This window comes from Triturus cristatus, chromosome 2_1 (genome assembly GCF_964204655.1).
Source record: "Triturus cristatus chromosome 2_1, aTriCri1.1, whole genome shotgun sequence".
Taxonomy (NCBI): Eukaryota; Metazoa; Chordata; class Amphibia; order Caudata; family Salamandridae; genus Triturus; species Triturus cristatus.
In genome coordinates this window covers 677,982,092-677,992,966 of record NC_140581.1, presented here as the reverse complement: position 1 = coordinate 677,992,966, position 10,875 = coordinate 677,982,092, and positions in this window count along the sequence as shown.

Genomic DNA, 10,875 nt, shown 5'->3' with positions numbered 1-10,875 from the left:
GGTTTTGACTTCGGTGTAGTTAGTGCAGAGGGTTAATATGCCCGCTGCAAAGAACGTGCGCCAAGTAGATTTCAGAGTGCGTATGATGTAAATAGGTCAGCAGGTTACTGCGTTCAAAAGAGGCATTGATTGTTATGTGCACTGTATATCTTATGCCCTAATAGTGGACAGTGAGCCACGAACGCTCATCCTAGAGCTGCATACACACCGCCATGCATGCATTATTAGAACATTGATTAATGTTGCAAAGAGGGTTAATTTGGCTACAAATCGACTGAGCTTGTGCTTCTCCACACCAAGCAGCCTTAAACTATACTGCCTGCCAGTAGGGAAGACACGAGTCTCCTACACTTTGAGTCCTTTGGCTCAGGTAACATTTCCTATACACTGATTTAGGAGTGGCGCTATATAACTAACTCAATGCATCTGAGAGGTGGTTCTGGAAACTTGGTCAACTGTTAAAGGGGGCCAGTGAGAGAATCTGTGGGGAAGGCGGCATTGGGGGGGCGCCAACAACATTCTGGCACAGGGCGCCAGCATCGCCAAGGCCGGCATCGGACCGAAGGGGCAGTCGTACCTGCACTGCACGGTCATGAAAGTCGTGTGGCCGCTTCACCCAGCCATGTCTCTGGAACCATGCAATGCCGTGGCTCATTTGGTATATCCTTGGGCCGGCCACATATTCCTTCATCTCCAGCATGCTTTGCGGATTAAATGATTAAATGAAGAAAGTAGCATGTTTTTAGTTCAAACAGAGCAACAGTTACTAATCGCAAGGGCATGGGTTCACACGCACTGGAAGGCCCCATTTACATAGTTTATTTGGTATCTTTGTCCCAAAATCCAGCATTTATTAGGGTTATCCGGAACTAGGGGGGAATGTCTTTGGCAGTAGTTCCGTGCCTGTAGGTACGAATTGACGAAGTTATGTGTCCCGGGTGGTGCAACGGGATAAGGGAGGGTGCATATATATATATGTTATCTTGGTAGCAGGAGTACAAATATGTCAAAGGTTCAGCCCAAAACCCAGTCTCCACCTTAAGGCAAGGGTAAGCTTGTAGAAAGGTGTAACACGGAAATTGATCTACCAAGGTTATTATTGTGAGTTCCACGCTTGAGCCAAGAGATGCTGCTGTCTTTCATCTTTGCCTTGCTATCTGAAAACAGCTGGTGTAATGTAAAGTCACAGTCATAGTGGCAGCTTAGTCTATACAGAAAAATCAGCAGCCTGAGCTGTTTTTAGACAAGCTGAAGGCCTGGGCTTGTGTGTCGTACATAACATCTTGAAGGTATTTATTAGTGTGAGTTCCACGCTTAGGCCAAGAGATGCGGCTGTCTTTCACCAAAACAGCTGGTGCAATGTTTTCTGCAACTCACAGCCATAGTGGCAGCTTAGGCTATACAGGAAAGTCAGCAGCCTGAGCTGTGTTGAGACATGCGGAAGGCCTGGGTTTGTGTGTCATACTTAACATCTTTAAGGTTATTCTCCCTGTTCCACAGGGAGACAAGGGAAAGCCCAGAGTGACGTGGTGTTCCGAGACTTAGCCTGGCTTTCCTCCTGCGACCTTTTGAGGTTTGTTTATTTATGGTATGTAGGTGCCAGAGGCGGTCACAGTTGTTGATGAGCACCAGGGCCAGATGACATTAAAGTGCATTGTGTGCTGGAAACTAAGGAGCGGGTCCATTTTGGCAAGCACAAGGAGCTGTAAATATTTGGTGCTGCTCATAGATGCACTGTGTTGGGGAATGATATCCGAGAGCTGTACTCCTTCGGAAAGGACATTGCCAAATAATCAAGTCAATGGCTCAGCAGGTGGTTAGGGCGAAATATCTCGAAAGTAATTTTGTTTTGGAATCAAAAAAAAAAAAAAAAAGTATACTGCTCTCTTTTATCCATTATACTATATAAAGGTGTTGACGTGAAATGTTCGCCTTGGCCACGGCACGACCCCCCAAGAATAAAACTACATGTGGTGTTCCCCAGGGATCCTTTGAAAGGAAACACTGTAGTGTAACAAGGTTTATCACACTAGGTCCCAGATATTGGAGCTCCCTGCCCCTAGAGATTTGGTCCTGCACAGACCTCATGACTTCCTGCAAAACATGGTTAGTTAGACAGGTATATGTGTAACATACCACCCCCACAGGTTTCAGAACAGCGCCAAGAAACCAACCTGGTACGCATGCCCTACGAATTTTGTATAACATAACATATGTTGGATTGGTTTGCATAATCTTTTAGGATCAGAACAGAATGTGCTTATGCACAAACTGAGAGACTCAATAACAGAGCTTGTGGAACCACACAGGACGTGTCACAAGGTGACAGCAAGCCATACTTGTAGGAATAAACAATGAATAAAAAGAAATTACACTATTTTGAAATTATTTAAATAAAAGCATACAAGTTTAACGATAGTTTGGACTAATAGTCATGGTTAAAGGTGAGATGAGGTTACCTCGTTTTACAAAATCAATTCTAAGTAATTGTAGTTCCAGTTGTATCAGTAATAACGTTCACTAACAACACGGTATAACAAACAATAAACAAACGGTGGACATTTTCAGGGCCTGTACATTTGCACATAGGTTCATGATTGTTGTGGTTAGCATTATGTTTTAATCAGGGAAGGAGGCGCTGAGCGAATTTAATTATTGGGACTGATTTGATGCTATACGCGTCAGTTCCGCGTCCAGGTCATATTCAGGAGATAATACGTTAATTGTAAGTAAATTAAAAAGTGGGATTGACTCGAAATGTTTCAATAATATTTACCTTAGTTTGAGTTTATATGAACGGTTGAACGACAAGGCTGGAATAAGACTCCATCACCTACATTAAATATAACTCAATTTGAACATATTCAATAAAACGTGTATTACCTGGTTAGTTAAGATAGATCACCAGAATGCCTGGCCATTATTGGCAGTAGAAAGGCTGATAAAAGGAGATGTTGCTGAGATATTGGTCAATTTGAAGTAAACAACAGGATAGTAATACAACGGGAAAGGAAGCAGAAGTAGGGTGTTAATGGCCGAAAAGGTAAATACGGCAGAGTTTGCAGTTTTTAACGATGTTCATTTATTTGTATTAGCAGGCTGTGGGGAGGCGAGATTGTCTCTACGAATCATTTGCCAATAATGCTGGCACTAACTGAGGTTGTGGCATTAACCGTTCAAGAGACAGTGACATGAAGCAGCCAGGGTCAGCGAGCATATGCTTTCCGTGTGCTGGGTGAGAGTATAAAGACAGAGGCTGCTGCCCCCATACTGTCTGATGTTCACAGCTTTTAACTGCCCATCCCAGCATGAGATACCCGTGATGTTTGCTTGTGTCTATAAACGTAGGGAAGGTAGTTAACTCACACGCTACCTTCACCTGGCTTTATCGTGCTGTAGCTGTTGGAAACACACTTATAAGCCAGTAAGGACCCTAAACTGGCCCAATTGGAAAATCAAAAATAGGGTTACATGTCCCAAAACGCCTATTCCAGCAAAGCCTTGTTAACCATGCCATATTTTCCAGTCCAGAGACACAGATTCAGGTGTCGCTCTGCTTCGATCAGTCTTTCCTTGTAGCCAAGGGAGTTTGAAACATCCAAATAAATAAATAAATAAATAAATAAATTGTCCTCGAGCTGAAAGATATGTATCCCTCTGAAGCAAACTCTCAGTTTAGTCAGTCAGTCATATTGGTTACCCGGAGCCATGATAAAAGGGTCCAGAGCAGCGGCCAGCTTTATTTAATTTGCCCTGCCTAGAAATCATGCAAATGCCAAAGCAGCAGCAATTCGGTAACCGTAAACGCTATTAATACATCACCTTTTTTAGACAATCTGAGAAATGAAACCTCCGTGCTAGGAAAGAAACGGTTGTCCGAAAATCAGTCACCTCACCTGCAGTGAACATATTCTTGCTTGTTTAAAGAATTATGTGCAAGGAATGAAGGGTATAGATGGTGACGAATTTAAAAAAAAAAAAATATGGTTCAGTTCTGCCCCCATAATGCAGGTTTTAGATCTTCAACCAAAGTACGTTAGGAGAATCTGCAGTTGCATCTCGAAGACAGTTAGGGACACCATTCACGTGTAAGCTGAACAGCAGTGGGGCCATAAGACATCCTTGCGTCAATTCGCTTCTTGTACAAATCTCCTTGGATAGTCTGCTCTGGGTTCCTGAGTAAGTTGCAAATAATTGTTGTGATGTACGGGTTACAGAATAGGACCCATAATTTAGCCCACTAAAGCCAGCTTGCGTGGGCAGGGCACCCATAACAGCGAAGGGAGGAAGGGGGGGGGGCTCTGGCAGCGACGGGAGCCTCCCCAGAGCTGTGGCGGAGTTACAGGGCGATCTGGAGGCAGAAGAGTACAGTAAGGGTACCTCTGCGACAGGCGGTACAGTAAGGGTACCCCTGTCCGGCACAGTAAGGGTGCCCGAGCCAAGGTCCGGGAGCCGAAGGAGGTTCTGGGAAGACCGCGACGGCGCCCCGTTAGTCCTTTGGGCGGTTGGGGGGCCTGACCAACCGGGGTTGTGCCACAACACGCTCTGTCCCCGTTAAAAGGGGCGGGAGTATGTCACGTGATCCAAAGGAGGATGTAAAAATATGTGCCGCACTGCAGGGCGTCGACCCACCGTGCGTGCTGGCTCGCCAGGCGGGCGGAGCAGCGAGGGGCTGCTTGCCCTGGATCGCCCGTAAGATAACCCACTTATCGTCATACTTTTGTTGTATGAAATAAACCTGCAGCAGTTCTTCACCCACAATGAAAGTGTCAGTGTAATCATTGGGTGATGTCTGTGCATGCGTGTTGAGTGGAGCGGATGACGGTGTGGTCACTATGCCGCTGCCCGCGTCCCACGCAGGGAGACATCAGCAGGGCAGCCCTCTAGTGGCCGCCCGTCGGAGCCCCCCCCCCCTGCTCCGCCTCTCTAGCGAGGCCGCACCTCAGGGAGGGGAGTCGCCCAATAGGTTTATCCTGGGGAGGCGTGCTCTAGGGTGGGCGAGGCTAGACCCCCCTTTTAGGCTCTTCACCTCCCCAGTTCTTCCTCTCTTCCTGCGCCGCTCCTCCTGGCCACGCGTATTCCCACCCTTGCCGCTTACCCTGCGCGGCGGAGGCAGCGCGCTATTGGAATGTTTTAATGTTTTTTCTTGCGTTGCAGGCGGAGTTACAGGGCGATCTGGAGGCAGAAGAGTACAGTAAGGGTACCTCTGCGACAGGCGGTACAGTAAGGGTACCCCTGTCCGGCACAGTAAGGGTGCCCGAGCCAAGGTCCGGGAGCCGAAGGAGGTTCTGGGAAGACCGCGACAGCGCCCCGTTAGTCCTTCGGGCGGTTGGGGGGCCTGACCAACCGGGGGTGTGCCACAACACGCTCCGCCCCCGTTAAAAGGGGCGGGAGTATGTCACGTGATCCAAAGGAGGATCTAAAAATATGTGCCGCACTGCAGGGCGTCGACCCACCGTGCGTGCTGGCTCGCCAGGCGGGCGGAGCAGCGAGGGGCTGCTTGCCCTGGATCGCCCGTAAGATAACCCACTTATCGTCATACTTTTGTTGTATGAAATAAACCTGCAGTTGTTCTTCACCCACAATGAAAGTGTCAGTGTAATCATTGGGTGATGTCTGTGCATGCGTGTTGAGTGGAGCGGATGACGGTGTGGTCACTAAGACACTAGACAAGACATACTGAGTAGCCCGGACCCGGCGCAGCCGCTGCCAGCAGTGAGTGTAGACAGTGGTCAGTGGCAGTGACCCAGTCTGACTCTGGCGGCTCTCGCCAGTGCCGCCCGGCGCCCACCACTAACCGCACCAGTCACCCATGACCCAGGTGAGGCAGGGCCGCCCTGGCAGCAGGCCTGGCACAGCCTGCCCTAATCAGTTAAAAAATGAAAAATAAATAAAGTTGCGCAGCCTGCAGGCTGTGCACTACTGCACTCAAAACATGATGGCCGGCGTCCTGACGCTTGGGTATGTGCCGCCTGTAATCCTGGACTTGGCAGCTCTGTGCACGCGCTGCCACAGGAAGGGTGCCTCGATTCTGTGGGAATGAACACAGAATGAATGGACACTTTAGGATCGTATGTATCATGGCTCCTCACTGTCCTCAGAAAGCCTACGTGCCATGTGTCAACACTGCGTCGATCCTGGCCTGCCAGTGCCCACCCAGGCGGAGCACTGCACGCTGCCTACCTGCGTCTACGGGGGCAAGCAACAGGGGACTGTGGAATGCGACCTCCTGCGTGGGTGCTCTAACACGACTGCCCTCAGCTACACGGACTCCCATGAGAAAAAAAAAACATTGTGAGCATTACCTCCATCACTCCATGCCCACTAATGGCCTATCCTGACAGGGCCGCCCTCCCACCAGTACTGCCTCCCACATAATCCCCATGCTCCCTCAGCCCACCGGGCTATTACTACCGAGGCGCCGCTGAACACCTCAGATTCAGACTCTCACTCTAGACACAGCTTAGCGTCAAGAGTACAAAACACGGAGCATATCTCCACCCCACCCTTCCCCCTTCATCTCCGGAAACAGACATGGGCGGCATTTCACTCTATCCTCACGTGCGAAGAAAGCGCCTCAGTCAGGCCAAGAGATAAAATGACCAGCCCAAATGGCAGTGGAAGCCTGAGAGGCGCACACTCCATGTTACTGTCAGCTACACTTACGCCATCACATCAGCATATGCGCGGTGTCATTTAACCTTCCTTCACCTGTTCACTATATATAGCTCTACACATCACGAGAAGTTCACAGCAATAACTATTGTGCAGTGTGTGAGTCAGTGTGTGTGCCGTAGCCCTAGGGTCGACATTGCAGGTAGGCGGCGGCCTCGCAGTTCAAAGGACATAACGGGGCTCCTGTGTATGGCCCTTCCAAGTCCTTGTCAGTTAGCCTTGCCTGGGGAGGGGGGACAGGTTTGATATTCTGTTTGCTGTTTTATTTAAGGGGGAGGGGGCTTTAAATTTGACCCTTTCTTCCATGGCTGACACACAGACTGAGAGGACAGTAAAGGGCAAATAAAGGTGTCAGCAGGTCCCATGCAGAAATTCAGATCAGGTATATATTACATCTGACTTTTAGCAGTGCCAGTTGACGATGTGGGTGGAGCTAATATAGTAAGTGGGTGGAGCCAGTGGAGGAAGTGGGTGGAGCCAGAGAAAAGAAGGTGTGGCGTCCGACAAACTTTTGAGCACCTGCACCTCATATTTTACAAATTAAGCACTGGCTTCCCCCACTGTATCCGATGAGAGTCCAGATTGGTGCATTTGTTGTCGGACGGGCAGTGGAGTCCCTCTGTAGCTTGCACTCATGGCGCGTTTCACCGTCCCCTCCTCGATCCACGGGTCTTTATTCTTGCCCCCACAGCTAAGGTATTACGCTTACTCGGCCGGCCCCCATCGACCCCCCTTTGGGGTGGGCATTCATCCATCCATGACCAAGCCTCTTTAGGTGTGTGAAAGGAAAACGCTTTACCCTCAATTAGGACAGTAATCTTTGCTGGCAATAGCAACAAATACTCTAGCTGGATGGCCCTTAGCTTTGTTTCGACTGTTTCAAAAGTACCCCTCTGCCTCTGAACCTTATGGGTATAGTCCAGGAAAGCCATCATTCTAGAATTTTCATCTTGAATCTCTCCCATGCTGTGCACTTCTCTAAGTATCATATTCCTGTCTTGGAAATTCGAAAACCGGGCGATCCACGGCCATTAGGGTGTTCCCATAGACGGCAAGGTGCTCAATGCCCTGTGGGCTCGTTCGATTACGAAGCAGGATGAGAATTGTTCCTGGGGGAGGGAGGCCCTCAGACAACTGCTCAAAAGGGCGCAGATATCAGCCCCCTAAACCTCCTCCGGAAAATCCACAAAGCGCAGGTTGTTTCTCCTTGCGCAATTTTCCGCATCATCCACTCTCTAAAACACTTCCCTCACAGTAGCACTGAGCTCTGTCACTTCCTCGTGCAGCCCCTAGGTCCTGTCTTCCAACTCTGAGACTCTGTTTTCTACTAGTGTGACCCTTTCTGAAATGTTTTAGGGGTCTTGTCAGAGCAGGGAGATCTCATGGCCACAAGTTCAGCAGGTCTCCAATGTCCAGAGCTAAGCGAGGAGAGCCAGGCCCCAGCACACAAATGCAGTCTCCCCTTGGTTGCTAGATGTCCCTGCCAAGGGTGGTGATGTCGCCTTGTCCCTCCGGATCTGTTGACTCCCCAGCCTGGGCTCAGGGCCTGCTGTATCCTATCAGGCTGCTGTCTTCCACTTGGTGTGGGGAGGGAGGTGTCAGGGGGGCGCTCCTATGTTTCTCAGTCTGCAGGCCCCGACCGGGTCTCGCACAGAGATGACTGCCTCCAGCAGACAAGCTCATCCCTGTTCACCCCTTCAGCTGTGTGGGAGCAAAACAGAGAATGGAATCATTCCCCCCGTAGCATGGTCCTCGGCACTCTGTTACCCCACCACACAGCCACTCTTCGTGCCTCACATCACTGGGGAATTGCTGTCTGTGCCACCCGATCCAGTTCCCTGCCTGACACCGTCATTCAACGGACTCCAAAATTGGGCTTCTCAGGGGAAGGACACACATCCCTCTGTGGCAGCCTGGGTTGCGACCAGTCGCAGTAACAAAAATTGTTCTACCCGGGCCACCGCTTGATCACCGTCGGTCTGCCACTTCCCATCGCCTCCATCTTGTGATTCCTGCAGCGGCACTGTAGCAGACCCTCAGGAGGTTGATTTCTGCAGGAGCTCCAAGCATGGCTTCCAAAGCCCCTACCCTGAGTTGCTATTGAGCCATAGTTGCACTTGCTGGGAAACACACCAGAGCAGGTAAAAGAAAACTGCTGGTGGTGCTTTGCACTTGGCCCCCTAGCACCTTAATTGCCAAAATGCACCTCTGAACTCCGACTGCAAGTAACTGTTTGCTATGTGTGTTTTTCCCCCATGTGATAACATTGATTCTTTAACAGACCGTTCCTGTTGCCGGAGATCTTCTAAGACTACCTAATTTCGCCCTTCCCGAGCCTTCCTGACTAGTGCAGATCTCCCAAGACGATTCCACATCGCCTAGTTAGATTCTTCCTGTTAATTACAGATCCCCTGGCCGCCCTTAACTCACGAAGGACATCCGAGGCTACCCCGACTGGGCTGTCTCCCCTTTTCATGTCCTGATGAAGACCCGCCATGACATCTTAATAAATCCTTGTCAGGGTCGAAACGTCGATGATTCCACATTGTTCAGACCTATCAAATCTCTGGTTCCAAATTAATAGGCAACTGCTCTATCTGTCAGAGATATTGTTTTTTCTATCACTCTGGCCATTTTCATCCTCTCTCCCTTGTAAAATTGTACATTCTTTCACCTTGTATATATGATATGCACTGCACTTTCATCACTGAGCACTAAATGTCACTATAGTACACATCACTTTATACTGTACCTTGTTCTGACAGCCTGGTTGACATTTTAGAAATATATATATGAATACCTTAAGTTATATAAATATTACCCTTTGTAAATATTTATAACTCAGTTTCTTTGTCTTGTGTTCCATTATATTGTGTTTCCTTAAATCCCTGCTTCCATTTACACTGATCGTATCATTTAATTAATTGAATATAAAGCAATTATTCTCTGATTGATTTGTTGTTTACAAAGGAATAGTGTTTCCCCGACAGAACCCTTGTTGTTTTGCACAGCTAAACGGGGGGAAAGCAATACCTGAATGCCTTGAGTGGTATAGATGGTATAAATGCTTTTCCATATTGATGTACTCAGTAAAAAGAATTTATAAAAAATCTTTTGTCTTGAACCCTAATTGTCTCCCTCTTCATTCCTCCTTTTCCTTTGTTACTGAAGAGGAAGAAAAGTCCAGTATTCACATCTAAATTCCCTAGCCCATGAAAATCTTTTTAAAAAGTTGCCTTTATCATTATTACAGCTCTTACTAAGCTGTGTATTTTTAATGTATTCTCTATAAAGGTCCCTCAGGCTTCTGGGAATGTTATGGTTATATCGAGCCTGAAAAAAACCTCAGCGGACCCTAGGGCTTTTTTTTTGCTCATATTACTTTGTAAACTTCTATATAGTTCTAATAATAGTCAAATCTCCAGTTCTTGGAATCAAATTCTTGTCTAGATTGTGAATAATCAGTTACGTGCCCATCCTTTGGAACCAAGACAGTTCTTGCTGCTGTCTCTTATGAAATCTGAACGCAAGTTGACAAAGGAGGGGAGGCTACCTTGATTTTGTTGTTCGTCTTAGCAGTATGTGACACTGTCTACCACCCAATCCTCCTGAACCAGACAGGATATGACATATTGAGGAGGACAACTGTCCCCTTGGTTGGCTTGCCTCTTTTGAGAAATATCCTCCTCAGTCAGTCTTAATCTCCCTTTTTGAACTGGAATTTAAAGTTGTCCCCTGCGGGGTCCCTTAGGGCTCTGCCATGAGCCCTACCTATTTCAATCTGCATGTAGCCCACTGACCACTGTAATTTGATCTCTTGGACTGAATTTTTTCACCGTAGCTGAGGACCCATAACTCGTCTTGTCAATAGATAGGTCCTGGTGTCAAAACCAATTTTAGAGGCTATATTTGTGCAATTGCGTTCTGGATGGAAACCCGTGTTCTAGCTTGAATTCATCCAGGACAGCTCCTCTGCACAGGGTCGGATAGGGAGCTTGGAGTTTTGGGTGTCATCCCTCTCCTTGTCTCTTCTTCCCGCAATCTCAGCATTATTTTTGATTTTCATCTTGTTTTCAAAGAGCTGTTCCATCTGCACTGGAAGCTTACCAAATACTGCAGGCGTTGGGGAGAAGGCGGTGCACTCCTCTTTGTGAAGCACTCACTGCCTAGACTGTAATAGTGTTTTTCATGCTTGCAGAC